Here is a 26697-nt window from a genome sequence, read left to right on the forward strand (position 1 = left end):
GAAAAAAAAAAAGAATTCCTCTTCTTTAATGCTGTCAGGGCTCTTTGAGTTGCAAGTAACAGAAGAGTTAGCAAATATTTTCTTAAGGTGGAAAACTGGCTCCATCAAGAAAAGTCCTGGAGTAGTTGTAGCTTCAGGCACAGCAGAAAAGAAATAGTCAAGTGATTTTTTAAATTTAATTTTATCTTTTAATATGATTTTTATTTTATGTTGGAGTATAGTTGATTTATAATGTTGTGTTAGTTTTAGGTTTACAGCAAAGTGAATCAATTATATATATACATTTATCACCCTTTTTCAGATTCTTTTCCCATGTGAGGTTATTACAGAATATTGAGTAGAGGTCCCTGTCTTATGTAGTGGGTCCTTGTTGATTGTCTGTTTTATACTTAGTGGTATGTATATGTTAATCCCAAACTCCTGATTTACCCTCCCCCAGCTCTCCACCTCTCCTCTTTGGAAACCAAACCTGAGGTTTGTTTTTGAAGTATGTGAGCCTGTTTCTGTTTTGCAAATAAGTTCATTTGTATCATATTTTTAGATTCCACATATAAGTGATATCACACAATATTCGAAATTGTGTGCTGTCTCCTCTGTGCTTTCCTCTCTGCTCACTCTCTTCTCAACGCCGAATACTTAACCCACTGAGCGAGGCCAGGGATCCAATCTGATAGGCTGTTCCTATGTGGTGGTGGCCTCAGCCTTACATTCCACAGGCTTAGCAACCCCAGAAGAAGAAGGAACCTTTTCCTCCCCTCTAGGAGTTGAGTCTCATTAGATTTTCATTTGTCATCTGCCTGACCCTGATCTAGTCCTCGTGGCCAGGGAGGACCGTAGCCTTACCATCTGTCCCCCGTCCTTTGCCCACCCCTAGAGACAAGCAGTAGGCTCAGTGCCTCTCTCCCCAGTGTGTGCAGAGAATGCGGGAGAGGCCATTGTGATCCCCCTTTCCCTGTAATGCCAGAGCAGAGAGTAGTTGCCAGAAGCAGGCTATCAGGGAAGCAAATAGACTTTGAAGTTAAATGGTTTTACCTTCAAATTCCACCCTTATCTTTTACTAACTGGAGGTTTCTCAGCAAATCTTACAACCTTTCTGTGTCTCAGTTTCATCATAGGCAAAGTTACATAATAGTGACTTATTGAACAGTTCTTTTTTTTTTTTTGGTCTTTTTAGGGCTGTATTTGTGGCACAAGGAATTTCCCAAGCTAGGGGTGAAATCAAGCTCTAGCTGCCAGCCTATGCCACAGCCACAAAAGCCCAGGATCCAAGCCACATCTGAAACCTACACCATAGCTCACAGCAACACTGGATCCTTAACCCAGCCAGGGATTGAACTTGTGTCCTCATGGCTGCTTGTCAGATTCGTTTCCACTGAGCAAAGACAGGAACTCCTGAACAGTTCTTAAGCCAGGGGATCTACATAAAATTGCCTAGCCCTACGCCTGGCATGGACGAGATACTCAGGAAATGCAGGTTCCCTTCCTTCTTGCCATTGAGTGAAGGTGAGAGTCTGTAGCCAGGCATCGTCCTACAGGACACTTCTACCCTGGCTCATATTCCTCTAGTCTCCAGAAAGCCCTACTCTCCTCTCCCAGCTGCCAGCTTGAATCTGCCAGCCTCACAGGGGAGGTCTTGGCCATCTCAGAATCCTTTATGCTTTTTAGTGGAAAGGGAATGCTCTTCTGTTACCTATTTAGAAGCAATGACTCCTGGGCTCCTGCAGGAGGGATTCTTTGCAGGCGATGGCTGTTAGAACCTTCATCTGCTGTGGAAGGAAAACACAAGCACTAGCCAGCACACAGAGGCTCTTTCACTTGCCTCACAACCCAGAGCATCCCACGGCCCTGGAGAGAGGGGTTGCTATTTGTACTTCCAGGAGGGGCAAGCAAAACCAATATTCGCTCCATGTGCAGCAAGTCCATAGCAGAGCCGAAAGGAGAACTAAATGGAGTCAAACTTAGGTGGTTCTCAAAATTACCAACTTAAGGAAAAAAAAAACCTATCTGGCCCTGTCCCCAGAGCTGTCCCGTTCACTATCTCACATCTTACCTCAAACTATCACTACCCACGACAAGTGCTAAAACAGGATTGGCAGAGCCTTGCACAGAATTCCAACCAGTTCTAGTTCATGACTATGAGAACTCAGTACCAAAAGCCTAGGGAGGGGTGAGGAGCGGATCTCCAGATCCTTAAGACCTGTCATTAGTTCCTTCCTTCCTCTGTCCTTTTAGGTGTGGCCTTATTTTATATACTGGGTTAGACACCTGTATAAAAACTCCAGACCCTGGTGCTTCCTGGTAGGTAAATATTGTTAGAGCTTCTGAGCTTTGATGGAGAGAATTTTTCCTCATTACCCACATTCAGCCAGAAGATAGACAAACTTCTAAAAATTCCATTCCACTAGAAACCAAGTGGAAAATCACATTGCAGCCCTGTTTCCAAGCCAATAAAGATGAACAATCCAATAGTGGATAGGGTAAGGGAAGGGGGGAGGAAGTTGGGGAGCGAATGAATAGAGGGAAAGAGAAAAGAAAACCCTAAAGCCATCTTCAAATGTCAGGGGACAAAATGAGATTAAGTTGCCCAGATGCACAGAATGAAAACATTATTTAGTCATTGCCCCAAATCTTTAAGCAGAAATAATGGGCTCCATTTTAGCCTACCCAGACTAGGCACAAATCCTATTAGCGGGTCTATTTTTTAAGAAAACAGCAAAATCTCTCCAAAAAATAATCATTAATTTACCCTAAATCTGCTTCCAAAGCAAAATGTCAAGGAATGAAATGAGATACATAGGAAGATGAGCGTCACAAATAAGGGAGGCCTGAGGAGTAAACGGCACCTTTGGGATCTGAGAAGAGACTCTGAGAATGGCTGGTTTGGGTTTTACAGAGACAGGTACTAGGTTTGCTTCCTGCCCCAGTCTTCACTTTCTGCATTTTCCTCCTGAGGCAGCAGGAGATTTGCAATCTTACTTTGCATACTTAGCCTCACAGAAGGAAAGCAATATGGTGTACCATCCCAGGGGAAAAAAAATGACAGCAGTCTGAACATTTAAAGCAAAAATCAAATGGAAGTACAGCCACGTTTAGACTTCCATCAGAAACTAAGTTAGATTTATGTTCACACTGGCCGATTGCTGGGCAAGGAGGGTCCTGGCCTCTCTTACTTCTGTCTGAGCCGGAGAAGATGTTATGGCAGTTTTTAACAGTATTGACCCTACTTCCTTTGGGGGCCTTTTTCTTTTTTCTGGGCTTTGCAAATACCACACTCTTTCCTCCTAATCTTCTCTGGGCAGGTCTTCATCTCCTGTGAAGGTAGATGTTCCCCAGGATTCGATCCAGGTCTCCCTTCTACTATGCTCTCACCCCTTGGGTATTCTGATCTGCTCCCACAAGTTCAGCTGCTCCTCTTGTGTTCAGGGTTGTCTTCCCTCCTGAGCTGCAGGGCTATGTAACAGCTGCTTCATCGGACATCTCTACCCTGGTTTCTCAATACAGTGTGTCCTTCAGATTCTTTAACTTCCCTTCTAAAATTGCTGTGTTCTTGGCACTCCTCTTCCAGGGACTAGCTCAACTCTACTAATATAAAACCGAATAAATCCTTAACGCCTTCTTCTTATCCATTCCCCACATCCACTCAATCCTTGGGTCCTGTCTATTATACCTTCTAAATGTTTCTTGACTCAATCCACCTTACCATATCCACCCCGCCACCACCTTTATCCAAACTGACATTGGGAGGCAGTGTAAAGTAGAGGTCAAGGGAGCTGTCTCTGAGCCCAGGTTTAAATTCCAGCTCTGTCTCACACTAATCTTGAGCAAGTTATATCCTTGGCATATGCTTCAGTTTTCTCATCTATAAACAGAGATGATAATACAAATTTCAAGTCATAAAAATTATGACAATACCTGTTATGTATTATTATTGTTATTACTGTTTTATTACTGTAATTATTATTGTCCATCTTGATAACTGACTCTCTTACTTAACTGTATCTCCTTACCTCCACTAATACATCCCTCCAATCATTTTGCTCAGAGCAACAAGAGTTATGGTTCTTAAAGGCAAATCCTATTGTGATACCACCTTGCTTAATCAATTTCCCTCCAAATAAAGTTCAAATCCCTTAACATAGCTTGAGGGGCTCTTCCCTACTTGCCTTTTCCCTGCATCTCTCTTGCATCAAGTCCTCTTTGACCTCTCTGGCTTTTTCTCATGATGCATACTCTTCCCCTTTTTTGCATGGATAATTTCTACTCTCCCATATATCCTCCACTGGTTGCCCCTTGCTTGTACTAGGGAAACAAAATCTCCCAACCCAGAAAACCTCCCTAAAGAGGTAGTAGAGAAAGAAAACAGTTTTATTATTGAATTAGCATGAAACAGAATGTGACGTATATCACCAGCAACCCGCTAAGTAGTAGAGAAGATAGAAAGGCATCTTACCCTTTTGTATCCAAATAGATACAATCCATTACGTTATATGTTTTAAGGTAAATAATAACTAGTCCACAAGTAAGAGGACTTGACAACACCATTCTTTATGCATAGTTCGTTCTTAGGTTATCTGGTAATTGAGGTGACCATCTTTGTTAGCTAATTGGCTTTCCCCAGAAAAAAATAAAAACACCAAACTCCTCATTCCTTTATGACAGGAGGCAGTTTTGCAATTTAGAGCAAGGTGCCCACCAAAGGTAGACACCTATTCTCCCACAGACACATGGAGACAAGGGTGCTATCTCTCTTGATGTTTATGTTTGAAAAAGATAACTCCGGGAGTTCCCGTCGTGGCGCAGTGGTTAACGAATCCGACTAGGAACATGAGGTTGCGGGTTCGGTCCCTGCCCTTGTTCAGTGGGTTAACGATCCGGCGTTGCCATGAGCTGTGGTGTAGGTTGCAGACGCGGCTCGGATCCCGCGCTGCTGTGGCTCTGGCGTAGGCTGGTGGCTACAGCTCCGATTCAACCCCTAGCCTGGGAACCTCCATATGCCGCGGGAGCGGCCCAAGAAATAGCAACAACACAAGAAATAGCAACAACAACAACAACAAAAAAAGACAAAAAGACAAAAAAAAAAAAAAAAAGATAACTCCCAGGCCTTTGAGAAAGATGTTCTCAAAAGCTTACGAAAGGCCTATCTGGTTTTCAGAAGGATTTGTATACATTTTAAAGAGAGGAGAAAGCACTTACAGGTTTTCAATAGTAAATGCTCTGGGGCGAGAGAGACAGAGAGAGAAAGAAATCACCTCCCTTCTTTTCAACAAAGAGAATGAATGTTCTTGATTTGTATTCATTATAGACTTGCCCCAGAGCAGGTTATGAGCTGCCTTGTCTGCCCATGGAACCCTTTCCTTCACCTGTATTACACTTGAGGCATCATTCAGTATTTCATTTATTCACTCTTTAATAGTGCCTACCAAGCGATGGACCCTGGCTGTACTGTAGTAAACAAACTGACATGGTCTATCTGAATGAAATTTAGAGTTAGTGGGGGAGCTAGATAAATATTTATTTATTCCTTTCAGGCCAAATTTTATCAAGTTACAAGTCCTTTCTTTAAAAACAATTTAATTTTTTTTTTAAATTTTCCCACTGTACAGCAATGGGGTCAGGTTATCCTTACATGTATGCATTACAATTACATTTTTCCCCCACCCTTTCTTCTGTTGCAACATGAGTATCTAGACAAAGTTCTCAGTGCTATTCAGCAGGATCTCCTTGTATATCTATTCTAAGTTGTGTCTGATAAGCCAAGCTCCCCATCCCTCCCACTCCCTCCCCCTCCCATCAGGCAGCCACAAGTCTCTTCTCCAAGTCCATGATTTTCTTTTCTGAGGAGATGTTCCTTTGTGCTGGATATTAGATTCCAGTTATAAGTGATATCATATGGTATTTGCCTTTGTCTTTCTGGCTCACTTCACTCAGGATGAGATTCTCTAGTTCCATCCATGTTGCTGCAAATGGCATTATGTCATTTTTTTTTATGGCTGAGTAGTATTCCATTGTGTATATATACCACCTCTTCCGAATCCAATCATCTGTCGATGGACATTTGGGTTGTTTCCATGTCCTGGCTATTGTGAATAGTGCTGCAATGAACATGCGGGTGCATGTGTCTCTCTTAAGTAGAGTTTTGTCCGGATAGATGCCCAAGAGTGGGATTGTGGGGTCATATGGAAGTTCTATGGATAGATTTCTAAGGTATCTCCAAACTGTTCTCCATAGTGGCTGTACCAGTTGACATTCCCACCAGCAGTGCAGGAGGGTTCCCTTTTCTCCACAGCCCCTCCAGCACTTGTTATTTGTAGATTTATTAATGATGGCCATTCTGACTGGTGTGAGGTGATATCTCATGGTAGTTTTGATTTGCATTTCTCTTATAATCAGCGATGTTGAGCATTTTTCATGTGTTTGTTGGCCATCTATATATCTTCTTTGGAGAAATGTCTATTCAGGTCTTTTGCCCATTTTTCTATTGATTGATTGGCTTTTTTGCTGTTGGGTTGTATAAGTTGTTTATATATTCTAGAGATTAAGCCCTTGTCGGTTGCATCATTTGAAACTGTTTTCTCCCATTCTGTAAGTTGTCTTTTTGTTTTCTTTTTGGTTTCCTTTGCTGTGCAAAAACTTTTCAGTTTGATGAGGTCCCATGGGTTTATTTTTGCTCTAATTTCTATTGCTTTGGGAGACTGACCTGAGAAAATATTCATGATATTGATGTCAGAGAGTGTTTTGCCTATGTTTTCTTCTAGGAGTTTGATGGTGTCCTGTCGTATATTTAAGTCTTTCAGCCATTTGGAGTTTATTTTTGTGCATGGTGTGAGGGTGTGTTCTAGTTTCATTGCTTTGCCTGCAGCTGTCCAGGTTTCCCAGCAATGCTTGCTGAATAGACTTTCTTTTTCCCATTTTATGTTCTTGCCTCCCTTGTCAAAGATTAATTGACCATAGGTGTCAGGGTTTATTTCCGGGTTCTCTATTCTGTTCCATTGGTCTGTCTGTCTGTTTTGATACCAGTACCACACTGTTTTGATGACTGTGGCTTTGTAGTATTTCTTGAAGTCTGGGAGAGTTATGCCTCCTGCTTGGTTTTTGTTTCTCAGGATTGCTTTGGCGATTCTGGGTCTTTTGTTGTTCCATATAAATGTTTGGATTGTTTGTTCTAGTTCTGTGAAAAATATCATGGGTAATTTGATAGGGATTGCATTGAATCTGTAGATTGCTTTGGGTAGTATGGCCATTTAAAAACAATTTAATTTTTAAAGATTACCCTTCATTTACAATGGTGGCTAGATGTTGGCTTTATTCTCCATGTTGTCCAATACATCCTATTTTATACCCAATATTTTGTACCTCCCACTCTTCCACTCCTATACTGCCCCCTGCCGCTAGCAACCACTAGTTTGTTCTCCATATCCGTGAGTCTGCTTCTTTTTGATTATACTCACTAGTTTGTTGTATTTTTTTTAATTCCACATATAAGTGATATAATTTAAAATGTGAAAGTATACAAGAAATATGTTGTTTTTGAATAGAAATATTTTGTTCTAGAATTGACGAGTGTTTGAATAAATGCATTTCCAGAGCTCTATAATTTAAAGAAGAGAGATTGCTTAGGAAAATCTTCAAATAAATAAAACAGACGAATTAGGATTGGAGTTCATCTCTAAACCCAAAAGAGCGTGATTGCCTCTCTTGGAGGCAGAACGTGTTGAGAGTGAGGTTTCTGCTGCTATTGTCTGCCCCTGTGTTTGGAGGATGAAAAGATGATGTAAACAAGCTCCTTATGAAGCTGAAATATTATCAAGGCTGATGCAAGTTCAGGCAGTCAAGTTGTATGGGTCTAAAACTGGTGTTCTATTTCCCAGGACATTAATTGGGACGAATATTCAATTTTATAGATGTTGGATGACCAGTAACCTCTGTCAGGACCACATATTTCATTCCAGGATGTGTGAAAAAGGGTTAGAAATCAGACATTTTATATCAGAGGGAAAAAAAAAAAAAGCAATCCCATAGCCAATTCCAGTGGGCGTACTTCCAAGGGTCCTGTCCATGTTGGCAACATCTGTGCCTGATTTTCGCTCTTATCCTATATCCCAGCTAGAACTATGCCCCACTGCTCTCCAAGGTGAACTCCATCACTCCATTCCGTGCCCTAACCTAATATATATTTTTATTTTATTTTTTAAATAATTTTTATTTTTTACATTATAGTTGGTTTACAGTGTTCTGTCAGTTTTCTACTATACATCGAATTGACACAGTCACATATACATATATACATTCTTTGTATTTTTAACATGTTAACTCTGATACAGACAGAGGCTCCCTCTGGAAGATGTAGTGTAGCATAAACAACAACTTTGAAGTTGATTTTAGTTTTCTGAATGAAAATCTTTAAACATAAATAGCAGGGATATAATGCTCTGAAAATATAGTAAGTGACCTCTGATTTCTACCTGATGGCCTTGAGAGGGAAGTGTTCAAAAAGAGGCTAGTTTAGATTGCATCAGAGTTACCTGTAGAGATTGGAGTTTCAAGTTCAGTAAGTCTGGCTTGGAGACTGAGAATGTGTATTTCTAACAATTTCCCAAATGATGCTGATTCTGCTGGTCTAGAGGTCAAACTTTGAAACTCACTATTTGATGTTATTAGTTGCTAATCTTGACTGCACATTAGAATCACCTGGAATGCTTGTTAAAAATACCAATGCTAGAATACTACAATAAATTCAGAATCCTTTGAAATAGGGCCAGTCATATGTATCTTGTAAAGTGCCACAGAGAAACCAGGACTAAGAACAACTCTTTTATATAAAGCCCTGGATAAAGGAAACAGAGATATGATGGGAAGGTCAAAAAGGCAGCATGTGAACATAAGTCAATGTAATCTCTAAATATGTCGGAAGGTAGAAGGAGGAATTAGAGCATGGAAGATTAACTGGTCTAAGTTTCTCCTATGCAAGATGGCACAGAGAAGGGAAGTGGCTTGTCCAAGATTTCACAGTGGATTAATAGCTAACTTAGACTCTCCCCGAGTTATGATTTCCAGTCCCATGATTTTTTTTTCCTGTTACCACCAAACTTGAATTTTACCTCTAACAGTCTTAAAAACATCTAATGAGAAATTCATCTTAGGGATGGGCACCAAACAGACCTGAGCATACAGATAAATCCCATGCTATGGCAACAGGAGCACCAAGATGGGTCGCTTAGTTCAGTCTAGTAAGGTAAATTGTGGCTTGCTACTAACCAGTGGAGAAAGAAGGGCAGTTCAGAGAGAGAGGGAGAGGGAGAGAGAGAGAGAGAGAGGGAGAGGGAGAGGGAGAGGGAGAGGGAGAGGGAGAGGGAGAGGGAGAGAGAGAGAGAGAGAGAGAGAGAGAGAGAGAGAGAGAGAGAGAGGGAGGGAGAGGGAGAGAGAGAGAGAAATGCAAGCCAAGGCATAGAGGTTGGATTGTAAGGGACCTGCAAAGTTTTTAGAAGAGCTTCAGCATAAAGAGAGAGGCAGAGATAGCTCAGATATTAAAGGACCCAGATCTTATAAGTAATGGGGGAGACAGTGATGGATTTTAAACAGCAGAGTGTAGAATAACAGGGTAAGATTTGCATTTTAGATAAGTCATTTTGTCAGTGATAAAGAAGTTTGATTTGAGGAGAGTTAGTCTGTAGGCCAGGGAACATTTAAGGTGTTGTTGAAATAGTTCAGGAAAGCTATAGTAAAGGTATATCTTAGAGTAGAAATATAGAGGTGGAGAAAGAGCAATGAATTGGAGAGATTTGGGGGACTGAATAACCCAGAACTTGATGATTAATTTGAGATGGGATGTGAAAGAGGGGGGCAAATCAAGCATAATGCTGAGCTTCTAGGACTGGGCAATGTGGAGCAATTGCAGTAGGAACATTGGTGAAGAAGCATATGTGTAGATGATGAGTGACATTTGGAGAACGTTGAATATTGAGGAGTTGGTAGGTTATCCAACTGGAGATGTCTAGTACATGTTCTTCAAAAGGAAAAAAAAAATTCACAATTCCCATTCAGAGAGTCAGAACCACAGGAATAGCTGGTAAAAACCAGAAAGGCAATGCAATCATGGAAACGTGGGGTGATGCCAGGATTTCAGAGGAAGACAGATCAAGAGGGGCCAATGAAAGAGAATCAGCATGTAGTGGAACAATAGTACTTACAGTGAGTCATCACCCCCTACATCACTTTTCCTCCACTTCTCACCCATGCTTTAAGAAGAAATATGTACTTGGTTCCTCATTTCTTGTTTTCTCTCTCTTCTAAATTAATAAGGAAAGCAGAGGCAGAAAGAGCAAGTAAATCTATATAATAAAGAGACGGAAGGAAGAGGATTGTGGAAGAATAAAGGAAAAGAGTCTCCTCTCTGGAGAATTTTGGAGATTGTGGTTTGAGAGGCTCCAGACAAGCTGTGAGGCTTAAGGAAACTTGTGTTATAGGAATCTTGGATACCTGTGGCTGAGTTAGATGTAGATTATATCCCTTTAATATTCTTTGCAGGTTCTTAGGCTAAATTGCTTTTAGTCGTTTCTTTGGACATCTTGGGAAAGTCTCTGAGTAGAGACTGACCCACATGACATGACAGATTTACTAGGGTTATAGGAAGGAATCATCAGGGACGTAGGAGGTACCCAGAAGAAAGTAATGCCTGAGAAATCCACAAGACGATGGAGAGGTTTTCAGCACTGAATGCTGCTGAGAGATCAGATAATTGGGTCAACTTTTCCAGCACAGTTTTGGAAGAGTTGGGAAGAGAAGTCAACGGGCAATGAATGAATGAAAGGTAAAGAAGTAGTTCTATCTGCTTGAATGAAAATCTTGATTGATGAAGGAAAAAATTAGGAGTAAGTGGTGGGAGATAAGAAGATGAAGTGGGTCATTGGTTTATGTATGTACAGAGTGATAGATCTGAATGGGTACTTCAGTTCAGACACTTTGATTCTCTCCTGCTCTCTAGCCAAAGGTTAACTCCTCTTCCCTGATGACTTGATCCCTAAGCCACTTACCTCGTTATTTTTGGTCAACTGTGCATTACATTCATGGGATGATGCTAAAGAGAGAGTAGCAGAAAAGAAAGGATTTGGCTCTTGTCCAAGAATATTTGGGAGAGAAATTCCCATGGTTTCCTGTATGCTTAGTATAGCTGTTTTGTTTTCCTTTTTTAGCTTCGAAGTTCTCTTAGGAGAAATTATTACAGAAGATGTTAAAAATGAAATGATCTGACTTCCATTCTCTCTTTTAATTAGAAGTTTTAATAATATATATATTTCAATCATAAAAATGGTGTATCTACACGGTTAGCCTTTGCTCACACTGAAAATGAAATGTCTCCATCTTGCTCTGAGGCAGTGGCTTCTTTCAAGAGGAAGATTTACTCAGGAGGAGAAAAATTACACTCATGACCATCCTTATAGTCTCACTTGCAAATTCAAAACTCTCTTCTTTAGTGACTTTTAGTCAATATCAGCTTGCCTTGGGAGTTCCTGTTGTGGTGCAGTGGAAACAAAGTTGACTAGTATCCAGGAGGATGAGAGTCTAATCCCTGGCCTTGCCCAGTGGGTCAGGGATCCGGCGTTGCCATGAGCTAAGGTGTAGGTTGAAGACGAGGCTCAGATCCCTCATTGCTGTGGCTGTGGTGTAGGCTGGCAGTTGTAGCTCCCATTCAACCCCTAGCCTAGGAACCTCTATATGCCTCAGGTGCAGCCTTAAAAAGCAAGGAGAAAAAAAAAAAAGATCATCTTACCTTGAAATCAGGCTTGGCAATAGTGTGCTAAGAAAGTGGCAAAAATATCTTTCCACTGTTGTAATAGAATTGATATTCTGCTGTTAGACCTTCATTCCTCAGGGTTTGGCCCTGCCCTATCTCAAAATGTCAGACCAGTGCTACACAAAATGTGATCTGTACCACAGCAGCAGAGGTGACAACAGAAATGTGTTAGAAATGCTAATTTCCCCACCTCACTCTAGATCTACTGAGTCGGAATTGCTGGAGGTTAGAGCTCAAGAATCTGTGTTTTAACAAACCCTTCATGTGAACCTTGCATCTTCTGAAGTGTGGCAAGCACTATTGCAGGCTCCTAAGAAGGAACCCTTGTCTTATCCATCTCACACTTCTGGGTCCTAAGAAGTGGATCTGTATTGATAATATCAGCAGTATCCTGGAAGGATTGATTGATGGAAGGTACCATCAATCAAGGTCATCATGGGCTGATGGCTTCCTTTACCTGAAGTCATCTGATAGGTTCCTATTAGGTGGATCTCTCCACACAGCTCTCCCAGCCTCAGTTTCCTTCCTCTCACCTCTTCTTTGTGGTGCTGGTGTTGAGCTCCCCACCACTGTGCTAACAGCCCCAGGGCATTGCACTATCCTTGGTCCTTTCCCTGCGTTTAACTCCACCTAACAGATAACTTGTAAATAGCCACTTTATGATACCTTCTTTAAATCCTCCAATTTAAGTGTACCATCCTTTTCCTTCCAGGACTCTGACTGACAGAATCCACACACTCATAGTGCCCAGCCTGCTGACTCACAAATATTTATAGTAGGAACAAATGAAAGAAAATATAGATGGTCTCCGACTTATGATGGATCAACTTATGGTTTTCCTACTTAACAATGGTGTGAAACAATTCACATTCAGTAGAAACAGTACTTAGAATGTCGATTTTTTCAAGGGCTAGCAATATGTGGGACAATACATGCTTATGATACTGGGCAGTGGCAGCTCCCCGCCAGCCATGAGATCATGAGGGGAAAAGAACTGTTAGACCTACAATCATTCTGTACCCATCCTAACATTCTGGTTTTCACTTTCAGGACAGTATTGAATAAATTACATGAGGTACTCTATTGTACGATAGGCTTTGTCTAGATAATTTTGCCCAACTGTAGGCTAACATAAGTTTTCTGAGCCACTTTAAGGTAGGTGAGGCTAAGCTATGATGTTTAGTAGATTAGGTATATTAAATGCATTTTTGGCTTATGATGCTTTCCACTTCTGATGGGTTTATTGGGGGGTTTAATCCCATTGTAAGTTGAGCAAGATCTGTGCCTATGGAAAGATACAACCCTCTTTAAGACCACCAGTCATTAGTAGCTTAGTGAGTTAATACTTTTTTAAAAGAAATGCTAATAGGCTAAGTTGAAAATGGGATATGGAAATAGGGCATATGGATTTTAACAGGCATGAGCTCCAGGGCCCTGGTTTTGGAAAATGCTGCTCTGAATGCAACTGTAATGCATTAAATGGGGGGTGATTGATTCCAAGGGCCATAAAAATTCATTATCCTCAAAAAATTCAAAAGTAAAATGAGTGAACACAGTCACAAGGAAGGGAAAAACTTGGTAAGCAATTCAAAAGCAATGAATAAGGCTTCTGGAATTAGCAAGGATGGTTGATGAAAGAAGAGGACCTTATGGAAGTAAATTAAATCCTGGCTCTTATGGTTGGCCCAAAGATATTCACCTGGCTCATGCTTAAGATGGGGCAGTCTTAAGACCAAAGCTCTAGTGGTTGGAATGGCGCCATGTCTGTATTATTACTTAGCAGACATTTTGAAGAGTGACTATGTTTTTTCTTTTTAATCAGAGAAGAGATCTACAAATATCAATGCCCCTCATCTTAATAGAATCTGTTCATCCTTCTTGTTAACCAATCTGTGGTAAATTCCTTAGTTTTTGCCAGCATTGAAAGGCATGGTCAATATGAATCAAAAGGACTTGCAAGATTTGGCATTTGGGGACCTGGTGCCTAACCTCACCCCATACTCTATCACCTTATTTTTTCTCTCAGCTCAATCTTCTAGGGCCATCTCTAAGCACTTAGCACCCTGTAAACAAATGTAAATAGATGGACAATGGACATTGTTTAGAATGAATGCTGGCTGGGTATCCTTTTTTTTTTTTTTTTGGTGATTATTTTATTTTATTTTATTTTATTTTTATTTAAAGTACAGTTCATTTACAGTGTTTTGCCAATTTCTGCTGTACAGCAAAGTGACCCAGTCATACATATATATGTGTATGTATATATATATTCTTTTTCTCATATCATCCCCCATCATGTTCTGTCCCAAGAGACTGGAAAACTGTTTGCCAAGAGTAACTGAATTTAACAATAAGGTTATACAAACAGGCAATCCTCAGAAGTTTTTTTTCTAAAAAAGTTTCCATCTGCAGCATCATGTTGTCAGACCTACTTCGTTTATCACTTCTTTCACCCAAAGTTCCCTCAACACATCTTGATTCAACTCTTCAAATTTCTATTCTGGCTCACCACATGTCAAATCTTGCTAAGCAAATTAAGAAACAACACTCAACATATCTCTTCCTGTCAACGGCAACATCTGCGTTGGAGTCATTAAAGACTAGAACCCGAATTTTATCCCACTGTTTACTCTGATATCAAACATTGCAAGGAATGTATACAAGAACTTTCCCTTATTATTATGGACTGAGGTATGCAGGACTCAAAATCAATGCTCTTATGTTTAGCATCATGTGCCTTGATTGCTAATTAAAGGAACTAATCTCCAGCTAATTCAATCACATGATGCATGTCTTGCCTGACAGAATGCAAATTTAACTACTCTGCCAGACACAGTACACCTTCTACTGCAGATGGAGAATCTGTAGTCACCAGCATGAAATGTCATCCGGTTAAGTCATTTTTCACTCCAGAATAGTAGTTTCTGTATTACCTAAGTTTTTGTACTTCAGTTCCTGCAAAGATTATTTCTACTTGAGGGCACTGAGTGCCAGTAGATCCTAATTCTTCATAGCAGAAAACAGTTCCTAAATCCCAAATTGTCATTGTGCCCCAGTAATGCCACCATGTCCAGGAAGAAGTGCAAAATTGAGGGTAGCTAGCAATTTGCAGTATTTTAAGAGCCATCTGAAGTGAATGAATGCTGGCTAGAACAGTTGTTTTACACATACTTGAAAGTAAGCTACTAGTTTTTAAAAATTCAGTAAGGAGGAGTTCCCCACGTGGCTCAGCAGAAACAAATCTGACTAGTATCCATGAAGACGCAGGTTTTATTCGTGACCTCACTCAGTGGGTCAGGGATCTGGCATTGTTGTGAGCTGTGGTGTAGGTAGCAGATGAGGCTTGGATCCTGCATTGCTGTGGCTGTGGCATAGGGTGGCAGCTGCAGTTCCCATTTGATCCCTAGCCTGGGAACTTCTATGTGCAGTGGGTATGGCCCTAAAAAGACAACAACAACAAAAAATTCAGTAAGGAAAGAAATATTGACAGTAGTTGACTGTATGTGCAGGTTTCAACTCCACCTGCCCACTTAGCCAAGTGTCCAGTGTATCATATTATCACACATCCACCATCTCCTGTTGGAAGTCCAAGAGTCACTTCAAATTCACCAAGTCAAAAACGGATCTGATCACTTTTTCCCTCTTTTTGCTTTATTATTTCAGTGAAAGGTCAACTATTTACCCAGATGCCCAAAGCAAAACTCTGAGAAACATTCCCATCTTCGTCTAACCACCAAGTACTTTTTTTCTCCTTATATGATATTTCTCACATTTTTTATTCTCCACCTCCAATACCTTCATTTTGTTCCTAAAAATTCTTTACCTCAATAAGTAATGTCTTCTAATTAGTCTCTCTGACTCCAGGCTATTGCCTTTCAATTATGTCTCCAATTATAGGTCAAACTGGCTTTCTGAAAATACAGATATGATCCTTGGGCCTTAATAGCTTTCAATAATTCCTCATATTTTAAATGATTTTTAAAAAATCCAAACCCATTGGAGTTCCCCTGTGGTACAGCATGTTAAGGATCTGGCATTTTTACTCCAGTGGCTTGGGTCCCTGCTGCGGTGCAAGTTTGATCCCTGGTCTGAGAACTTCCTCGTGCTGCAGGCAAGGCCAAAAAAAAAAAAAAAAAAAAAAAAATTCCAAACCCCTTAGTATGGCATTTAACATACTTTATAATCTTGTCCCAGCCTTGTGCCCTTATCTTATTTTTTGATGCTCTTCATCTCTCACCAGATACTCAAATGTGTAACAAATGCCTTGTAGTTGCTTGAACAAGGCCTGGTCTCTCTAGCCTTCACACCCTGGCCTGGATCTCGCATGGAGCATCTGTGACATTTTTGTTTGTCAGATCTGAGAGAGGTGCTGCTTATATGTACAGAATTCCCCAGCCCCAAATGCCATTAGTTCCCTACCCTCGTTCCTTCCCTTTCTCGTGTGGCAGAGATTACTAATTATTCAGGATATCCATTCTTCATTTTTCTTTGAGTAATCAAGCCTCCCAAGTTTAGCTCGGCTACATTCTCCAGCTTCTATCACAGCCAAGTGTAGGCAGTAAAGGGTTATCAAAGTGAGCCTATGATTTCTATCCTTAGAAAGCCCTGCTTTGCAAGACTGACCCTTGCCTGGCATCTGGGAACTCGAATTTTGGGAACATTCCCACCACTCCCCAGTAGGAGTGGATGACTATGCCTACATGGTATAAAAATATACAGTGTATGCTGAGCTCCTGCTTTTCTTCTGGGAGTCTCGAATTTTGGTACATTCTCGGGAAGAAAGTGACCTGACCATGCCCAGTGAAAACACTGGGTACCAAGTCTCTAATGAGCTTTCCTCGCAGAGAGCTTTTTGTACACATTACCATAATTTGTTCATGGGGGAGTTAAGTACGTCCTAGACAACTTGACTGGGAAAATACTTTTGGAAGCTTGTAGCTGGTTTCCTTTGGACTTTACCCAAATGGGCCTTTTCCTTTTGCTGATTTTTCTTTGTCTCCTTTTCTTGCAATAAATCTTGGCCATGAATTGAACTGTGTGCTGAGTCCTGTGCATACTTGTGAATCAGTGAAACTGGGAAAAGTCTGGGAACTTCTTAGACTTCAGTTCTGGCCAGTGAGAAGTGAACGGAAATCAACTTCTAGGCCACATCCTCTAAACAAGTTGCTTGGCTCTTATTTCTCTTTTCCTTCTTCGTATTGACTGGATTGTGGATGTGGTACTAGCCAGCCAGCTTCAGTCAGGTGGATGAGGACCATACCCTGGAGCAGAGGTTGGCAAACTTTTTCTGTCACCAGGCCTTATGGTCTCTGTTGCAAACTACCCATGTCTGCCATGGTAGTTAGAGCAGCCATAGGCAATATGTGCTTGGATGTCTATAGCTGTGTTTTGATAACCTTTATTTACAGTAACCAGAGATGGGCCAGATTTTGTCTATGGGTCATATTTGCCAGTCCCTGCCCTAGAGGACAAAGATAGGTGACCATGTTTTAATTCCTTTGACATAATAACCCCCCCCCAACGCTATCCATACAGATGTCCTGAGATAATCCCCTCCTACGTGTTTCCATTTTGTCCCATACATGTACCTATCATAACAAGTACTTGTCTGAATTGCATTAGTCTGTAAGCTCTTGAGGGCAAGAACCATTCACTCCATATCTTTGGTGCCTATCACAGTGCTTAACCATGTATCAGGACTCAAATTTATTGATGCAGTTCATCAAATACCCATTGCTTCTTATACTCTTTGTAGCTTCTTGAACAAGGCCTGGTCTCTCTAGCCTTCACTCCCTGGCCTGGATCTCGCGTGGAGCATCTGTGACCTTTTTGCTTGTCAGATCTGAGAGAGGTGCTGCTTATATGTACAGAATTCCCCAGCCCCAAATGCCATTAGTTCCCTATCCTGGTCCCTTTCCTTTCTGGTGTAGCAGAGATTGTCCTTGGCCATCAATGAATGAAGGCAGCATTGCTCATCCAGTCAGAACTCCACCCTGTAACAGTCTCCCAAAGCCTTCCTATCTTGAAGCTACATCTCAAAGGAACACTCACTGAGGGGTGTACATGTCTCACTTCTAGAGTGCACTTGTTCTAGACCTCACATAATATTTAATGCAATAGAATAGGATATACTCTGTAAGAATGTTTTTATCTCACTCCCAGAATCAGGTCCAACTTTTAAAATTTTACCCAGTGAACTTGGTGTTCATTGATCACAAGAACAAGTGCTTCCTCTTCTGTGAAGATAACGGTACCAGAAATGTCCCAATAATTCAGGTGCTATCACTTTTAGGAGTATTTTATAATATAGCCAAGAGATACATGATACCCAGTAGGTCTTGCTTGTGAGAGACAAAACTCCTTGCTTATTGGCCAGAATTTCTGGCTCTTATACAGCCTCTGAATCCTGCTCCACTGTGCACATTCTCTGCAGTGGAGTTCCAAATCCACCTCTGTTTTTGGAAAGAGCCGTGCTGGGCATATTGAAGCCTAACATCCTTATTTATATAATTCCTCTTTCTTTTCCCCATGGTCATGCCTGGATATTAGACTCTAACATCCAAACTGGTGTGAGATAAATATTTGATTGTAACTGAAGGACATCACATACAGCTCAGAACATGTTTTTATATGTAGGCTGTCTAAGCACAAATCTCCGCAGGCCATCAACTTCCCTGTGACCAGCTGGACCCTGCCCGTGCAGTTCTGATAAAGTACATCACTGCCTTTGTGAAGCATTCCCTGGCTCCAAATGTTCACAGAATTCCCGCCATGGCTGGATCCCCTGGTTCCTGTCTTCAAGAGTGAGATGGCATCAACCCCTTGAACACAGCCTTGAGGGAGTCAATAGGACCAGCCTGTTTCTGGCTTCAGTGTCTCCCAAGGCTGCTGGTATACCTCCTTTGCATGTCAGTTATTGACTGCTTATTGTCTCTTAGTTTGAAATAGAATAATTAATAGAGGAACACCAAGACTTCCTGAAACCCAAGATGAATATGAATTATATATATAAATACTTACAAATTTGAACTTATCTGACTTGACCATTCATAAGGCAAGAGAAGCAAAAGGTATATGAAAATGGTATGTCAAGGATTGGGTACAGCCTGAAGTGGGGATGGATCTGATCACAAATAGATCCATTTGTGTCCAGCACAATAACATAAAATTGTAGGCTGAAAGAAAAAGGTTGTGACATTGAAGGAGCATATAGTGTTTAGGCCAAAGTTTGTAAGAACTCCCTGGCCGCTCCATCCCCGAGATCTGAAGTCCAGGATAAAGCCATCATCAGAGGCCCTGAACTCACCGTCCAGAAAGAAAACGAACACAAGTGCCTTTTGACAGGTCGCCTCACAGGACAGGCCCCCGATGTTGACACATGTCTCCCATGGCCCAAGCACGGGTAGGACATTCCTCGTGAGCGCTAGGATCCGAGCACAGGGCCATGTAGGGTGAGTCAGGTGGAGGCCTGAGAAAAACCAGATGCTTGGGAAAGAAGTAACAGGAGATACTGGAAATACTGTACAGTCTAGACTGAATGCTTCAGTGGTCTCAAGATAAACAAAGTAGGCCAAGGGTGAAATGTGTGAGCTCAGTCAGCTTTACCCATGAGAGTTCCAGCTCCTATCTTCAGGAAACAGCTCAGGCTCGATTTTGACCACAGGCAAACTTGGCATGCACTTTCCTTGCTTTCTTTCAGCCTACTCCATGTGTTTGAATTTCTATGACGGCACATTCCCATCACAAGCACTTCCCCAGATTTGAGGGCCCGGTCTTGGGGCATAGGGAAAGGAACTCTCCCCAAGCGTTTCCTTCCTGAAGGAGGTGCTAACCGAGGTGCCGAGGAAGGATGGGTGTGCTGGGGCTCTGCTCTGGCTGTTTGCTCTGCTCAGATGTTGCCTGCAGGCCAACTAGTTCGCTGGGGATAGATCTGCAAAGGCTGAGGGAAGACCGGCTGGTCCCAGGATGGGCATGAGCCTAATGGTGCCTTAACCAGCTGATGTCAGAGAGGGTTGTCACTCATGTGGATGTGAGAGCCCATTAGCACACATCTCTTGGACAAACTGGGGAAACAGTGCTCCTAAACTAATGCTCGCAACATGGTCTCTCAACTTTTCTTCCATCCATCAACTTCTGAGGACCCATCCAGGCTCTGGTACTATCACAACAAGGGCCCTGTCCATGTGGACTCACCCATCTGTGCCTAAGATGCTGCCAGAGCATGTCCCCACTTTCCCAGGGTGAGTTCCTGAGTTGGCTCTGTTTCCAATCAGCCTGTTTCTGACCCTGACTTTGATCCTTTGGCTCACATCCCACTCGGCTCCTCCAGCCTGATGAACTTTTTGATTTATTATTCTTTTGACTTAACTGGACTTTCAATCAGCTCTCTTCCTCCTGAGAGTCTTATGTAGGCCCCCGTTGGCACCCTTCCAGGACCCCCTCCCACACTTGCAGATACTTTTCCAGGGCAGCCCTGACCAAGATCAACTCACTACATGGTCTCTCCCATATCTGACTTTTCCTAGGAGGGTGGTAGGAAGCAGCTCAGCAGAAACAGACATGTAATCAAGATATATTAGAGAGCCAGGGTCTTTGCACTTAAAACACCCAAATTCTCCATCAACAAATAGACTATCACAATATTTAGTCTATGGACTGATCAACTTAATGTTGAAATTACCAAGTCTTCTGAGGACCATAGGTGTCAAGTGTCAAAGAATTGACCTCAATGGGCAAGTAAACTTTTAAGTACTTGAAGAAATTCCAGGCTTGAGATCCCAGGCTTCCAAATGGAATTCACAATTAGAAGGATGATCTATTAAAACAGTGGCAGCATTTGTGCTATTTAAAAAAAAAATGAAATATGAATCTTCTAAAGAAAATGAAAAGTGTATCCATGTGAACATAATTTAAGTAAATGCTCTGAGCACTAATGCAATGCCTTTCAGATTGTCAGCTCTTCAGGCAGACTTATTCAAATACCTGAGTCTGCATTCCCAAGATAAATTTGGTTTTTCATGCCTCTCAGACATAATGTAGAAAGTTAAGGACTATAAGTAAATAGTGATATTTTACTTTGTTTTGTTTTAAGTTACTATTTATTTAGCCCAGCTTTGCCCCTGTGATGTTCCAGTCTGTTTCAATGGAGAATAAAGGATCTTGAAATTTCCTCCTTTGGACTTGTGATTCTACCGTGCCTTTTATCCAAGAAATGTCCCCTCTCATTTCTGTTTTTCCCAAATCCAACTATCCTTGAAGGACATAGCAAGTCCTAACTCTTCATTGAAGCCTTCTCTGATGGTATCAACATGCCAACAATGTTTCATTTTGTCTTATCTTTTGAGCTCTTGTACTGCTTATTGTACTTCTCATTCTTCTAGCATTATTTGATTATATGAACCCAATACTAAGGCTTAGGAAAATTTACCTGGGGATACAGATTAACATCTAACTTCATCTATTTGCTTTCTAGCAAAATATAGTTCCTTAGGAATTTGGATTTTAATGATATCTTAATTCTAGGATTTAACATGGCTTCCTTTCGAAATGGGTTGTAGCAAATTCCCATCTGGCACAGTGGGTTAAGGAGCTAGTACTGCTGCACCTGTGGTATAGGCTGCAACTGTGGCACAGGTTTGATTCCTGGCATGGGAACTTCTAAATGCCACAGAAGCAGCTGTAAATAAATAAATAAATAAATAAATAAAATAAAATAAAATAAAATGGGTTGTAAATTGGCAGCTCGTGGACCACATTCAACACAAGTGGTTTTTTTCTTGCCCTATACCATGTTGGATGGCCCAATGTTTTTAGTTGCTGTCATTTTCTTTTTAGGGGCTGCACCTGTGGCATATGGAAGTTCCTGGGCCAAGGATCAATTCCGAGCTGCAGCTGCTGGCCTATACCTTAGCCACAGCAATGCCAGATCTGAGCCCCATCTGTAACTTACACCACAGCTCACAGCAATGTCGGGTCCTTAATTCAGTAAGTGAGGTCAGGGATTGAACCAGCATCCTCAAGGACACTAGGTCAGGTTCTTAAATCACTGAGTCACAATGGTAACCCCAATGTTTTAAAGTCACACTGTTATATAACCTATATTTTGAATTTGGTAATTTCATCAAAAGCATGTATTTCCAACTTTTCTTCAGCTCTCTGCAGATTTGGCAGCACAGGGCCCCCGATTACCTGTAGGAGGGAACAAATCACTCTAGATGGAGTCAGCCCTCCAGATGTTCTACTCCTTCTGTCACTCGTGCTTCTACAGCCTTGAAATGGAAGGCCTTTTGCCTCCCGTCTTCTTCCAAACCTCTCACTTCATTTGTTTCCCTTATCTGTGTTGTCTCTTTAAGCCTCTGAATGTGCATGGTTCCTTTCCACTAAACTGTTCTTAACTACAGTTTGACCTAACTCTTTTTGCTTTCTTTGAATTTTAGTAGCAATTTTAAACTTCCTCTTGTCTTCACTTTAAGTAAGTGTCAACATTCTTTTCTTTAGCTCACCGGCTGCTGAGAATCTTCAGATCTTCAAAGCAACCTAGTTTCAAGAGCTCTTAACTCCATACTTTGAAATAATCTTTCTTTTCAACTCTCTTAATTATTGAAACCATTCTAATTCACTGCTTCCTCCCTAACTCTTTTTTGAAGAGAAACTGACTTCTGGTCAGTGTTGCATGCTCCATTCAGTTTGGTGTTAGTTGGGAAGAGCAAGATGGCAAGATTGCCACCTTGGTCCAGGTCCCTCAATTGTGGAGAGGGGCTAACTTTTCAGTACAAGTGAGAGAAATCTTTCACTTGCTTGAGGGTCACACTGGCATTCCACGTTATGATAAATCAACTCCAGATTCCGCATTATGATAAATCAGCTCCAGGGCACAGGAAATGGTACCTTCACAGACCACACAATTGTGATGATCTTCCCTGTGAATGAGACCCAAAGTGCTACCCTGATGCTCATGGAGACTAAGCCTGGAGACTGGCTGTGCAGCTCAGCCTCTTCTCTTCCTGATCCAGTCTGTAAATATTGTCACATCACGTGACACTCTGAACTAATGGAGTTCCGCTACTGGAAGGTCTTTGGAGGGCAATCAGGTGCTATTAAAAATACGCTAATGGCAGCTTGTGATCTAGCGGCAGGACCCCGGGATTTGGGGTTGGCATGGCAACTGCCAGCAGATAGTTCACGCAGAACAGGAAAAACGGAAAGAATGAGAATGAGCTGCTTAAATGCAAGTGTTAATGAAGAAAGTGGAACACAATTGGAGATCAGACGGAATGTTTGGTGCCCTCAGCGGCAAAAACAAAACACAGGCGCACGCACAAAACAGAAAACCTGAAAGCAAAATGAATGCCTTCCATTCTGCTACGGGCAATAGAAGGAAAGGCAGCCCTTGTAAAGAATTTTGGATTTAGCCTGATGGCTTTATAGAGGACCTATGATTCTGTTGAAATCTGTGTGTTTCACATGTGAATGACAGAAGTGTCATGTGTGTATGTGTCTCCCCGCCAAGACTGCAAGAAGAGGTCTGACAGGGAACAGCTTTTAGCAATCTACTGTATCAAAGGAGTACAGATGGCAGTTTTTGCTTTTAGCTTAAATGAATGTCAAAGAAAAAAAAATGGGCTCCCTCACAAGCACTTATTCAACCTGTAGAAAGAGCTTGAAATGGGCTTGTACCCAGGTGCATATCAAGCACGGTGAAACCCGAAGGCAAGTTTAAATGTGTGTGTACAAGTGTGCATTCCTGCATTTTGCATGTGCCCTGCACATTTGCCCTTCTTTGCCTGAAGCTGGACGCTTCATAGTAAGTCAGCCTCTGCCACTGTGAGCTTGAGGCCACAAAGAACAAGACTCTTTCCTGCTTTGCCACTGCAAAGAGGAAATGCCGTTGGAAATGATTTCCTGTGGCAGGGATGGACAAAAAGCAGGCTGAGTTCACTGTCTCCATTAGCCTTATGGGCTGAAGTGGCTGAGGGGAATGACACGGAATAAAATGATGTGGAGGGAGCTGAGACAGGCAGGGATGGGAATGGCTCTGGGAAAACACAAGTCATGTATCTGTGTCCATCACAGACACCGAAGCCAGCTATGCAGAAAATTAGGTACGCGTATCTCTGGGGGTGCTGAGGATAAAAGAAAAACAGGCAGAAGGACCATGAATTCAGCGAGCCTGGGGATATAGCGAGGATACTAGGAAAACTCGGAGAAGCTCAGAGAATGATCCTTAGGCAGAAGAATAGGAAGGTGGTAAAGAAGGAATTCAGTTTCTCAAGGATACATGTTTCCATACACTGCCCTTAGCCTCACCTGAGACTTCCACTTTGGGAAAAAGTTGTGTCATGGGACAAGTGCATTTTAAAAAATGATTTAGGCATAACTTCCTCTTCGTATTCACTTCCTTCCTTCTCTTTGAGACAATAGTCCCTTTAAGAAAGACCAGGGGAGAAAAGCTGGTGGAAGTACGTGCTACTTGAAACAATTGCTATTGTCCTGGACCTGTTCAGTCTAGCAGGGGCTGACAGGTGTTCTGCTGCTGAAAGGGTGGACCTAAATATGGCTTCATAGAAATAACATCTGGGGAATCAAGGTTTTATGGGGACAGCCTGAAATTTATATAATTTGAGAAGCCCCCTTTAAGGAAAAGAAAAACAGAATTACAGTACAAAATTGCTAGGGCCTTCCTAGAGCCTCGGAAAGTGCCAGGGCAAATGAGGAGTCATGTCAGATAATATTCCTTACCTGCCATGTATTACAGAGTCAGCATCTGTGGGGGCAGGGGATTGCCTTTCCAAAAAGGGATCCTTAAGAAAAAAAACAAAAAAGAGTCCATTTATTCTTTTTCATTTAAGCAATCAGCCAAGACATAGCCTGGCCTTAAAACACCCACATTGCTATCTGCTCATTAGACTAAATTTTGCATCCTGTACTGCTAATAGCACTTCCTGAGGAAATGGGTGGAAGTTCCAAGATAATATCACTAAGAAACTGAGTGGCTTTAAGGCGACGGGCATATTTCTAGAGATGCCTGCATGACTGTAGTATGTCACCCTGAAGAGGACACAATCTCTTGGTCTTGTAGCAGAGCTGATGGTGATGCATGTGGTGTAAAACTGAAAGAAGCCAAAAGGTTCACCTTGAATCCTTCTAGATGCCAAAGGCAGGCAGCTCATTGCTCATAGGATAAGTATGAATTTAGTGGGAGCTATTACAAATAGTGTGAAGCTTCTGAAGAGTGATACAGCATGAGGATATAGGGTACTGACATGGTAATAGGAACCGTTTGTTTTGGAATCACAGAACAACCGTGATTCAGCTCCACGGGATTTAAGCAGACCAGTGAATTTCTGTCCTCATCAGGGATGTCTTCCTGCTGCACCCCTCTCAGGGCCTTCCTTTATTGGAGGTTGGCTGTGTCAGGCAAAAAGGACGTGAATGGATGAGCAAGGACTTTCTTCTGCAAGGGCACCCTCTTGTGGAAATCTCATTAATTATCCTGCAAGGGAAGGGGCCATATACCCAACCAACCTGTTACCTTACACTGGGCAAAATTGAGAAGATTCCCAATGCCTCATCCAGAAATATGCTCTCCTCTCTCTTCTCGCTGTGGTTGGATTTTGGTATATTTCTCAATTCTAGTAGGTCCTTCTAAACCCAGTCAGTCCCCTGTTAGGTAAAGTGAGTGTCCTGAGCCCAAACTGTTTGTACCCTCCTTGTTCCTTCTCCTGAATCCTTAATGCATAAAATCCTGAGTCCACCTGTTCCTACCTTGCTTCTTCCCTTCCCTTCACCCTTCATTCCCTCAAAGTCTCTCAACTCACTTTTACTGGCAGGCTCTCCCCCAGGCTATTTTCTTCATCTGAAACGTGCTTCCTTTTAACCTTCTCCAAATTTAGGGATCCTTGAAGTCTCAGTCTAAAAATCGGGGGAGACCTGTTCACCTCCTTTAAGCCTGTAGTTGGGGCATGTCCTACAAGTGTCCACAGGGCTCTCTGCTTTCTAAACATAGCTGTTACTGGGCTGTTTTCATTGCCGTGTTTTTTTTTTTTTTTCAGTATCTCCCACTAGATCAGGCTCCTCAAAAGCAGAAATTGTTTCTTTCTGTCTGTTTTGTTCCTGATTGTGATGCCAATGCCCAGCCTGTGGTCTGTCACTTAGTAGGTATTACATGGATGTTGGGTGATGAGTAAACGAGAAAGAGGCACATAACCGAATACCATTCGCTAACATCGCACACACTCCTTAATCACTAATGTCCACACATTCACTCCAACTCCCAGGTGGTATTTGATCACCACCAACTTAGTAAACAACTACCCAGCACCTACTATGTGTCAAACACAGAAGTTGACTCAATGTAAAAGGAATTGACATAGAAATTAAAGAGAACAGTGTCTACAGCATGGGAAAAGAAAAGGGTGTTACACAGGAGGGGAGTGATCCGATGAAACATCACCCGCTGAGAAGGCAAAATCCTCAAAGGCTTTACCACTTAGGTGGTCATTGTTAGAAACATTATCACAAGCAATTTCTCTTAAGTGGTGAAAATGACTGGCTTGCTGCTTCTAATCACTTTTCAAGGCTTCCATGAAGAATAAAGAAGGAGTAGGCACTTTTGTGTTGATTACAAGAAAGGTTCCTAAGCAGGTTTTAGTTTGTATTAATTTTTGGCCTTCATGTGACTCCAGGAAAAGCCTCTGATTTGGCCGGCTTTCCAGTCAGGACCACCGTGCAACTTCGCCAAACCTCCCTGCGTCCTTTGAACACGTCCCATTTAGCCTCCTTGGCTTCTCATCGGTCTCAAGGAACAATCTAAGATTGTGAGAGTAGGGTAATTGCTGTGAATGACTAAAGAAGGCCTCCCAGCGCTAAAGTGTTACCATGAGCTCTAAAACCTGCAAATCATATGG

At 41.9% G+C, this 26697-nt stretch overlaps 1 protein-coding gene and 1 long non-coding RNA gene across 50 annotated transcripts in view; both read left to right on the top strand.

Annotated features, from left to right (window-relative positions):
- The window catches only part of YTHDC2 (YTH N6-methyladenosine RNA binding protein C2), a 226249-nt gene that overhangs the window by 99509 nt on the left and 100043 nt on the right, over positions 1–26697 (top strand). The window contains exon 4 of one of the 49 annotated variants that reach the window (XM_085014247.1): positions 26476–26696. The exons of the other annotated variants lie outside the window; for them this stretch is intronic. The gene's annotated coding sequence lies outside the window, so the exon portion shown is untranslated. The remainder of the gene's footprint in view (positions 1–26475; position 26697) is intronic. 49 annotated transcript variants of the gene reach the window in all.
- Positions 440–14325, top strand: LOC146405688 (uncharacterized). The gene is made up of 2 exons (XR_014838584.1): positions 440–474; positions 12504–14325. It is a non-coding gene; the product is annotated as an uncharacterized LOC146405688 (long non-coding RNA).

Source organism: Sus scrofa, chromosome 2 (genome assembly GCF_054392235.1).
Source record: "Sus scrofa isolate SSC_HxYL_T2T_F1_AM1 chromosome 2, Sscrofa_HxYL_maternal_Yorkshire_Landrace_v2.0, whole genome shotgun sequence".
In the NCBI taxonomy this organism is placed as follows: domain Eukaryota; kingdom Metazoa; phylum Chordata; class Mammalia; order Artiodactyla; family Suidae; genus Sus; species Sus scrofa.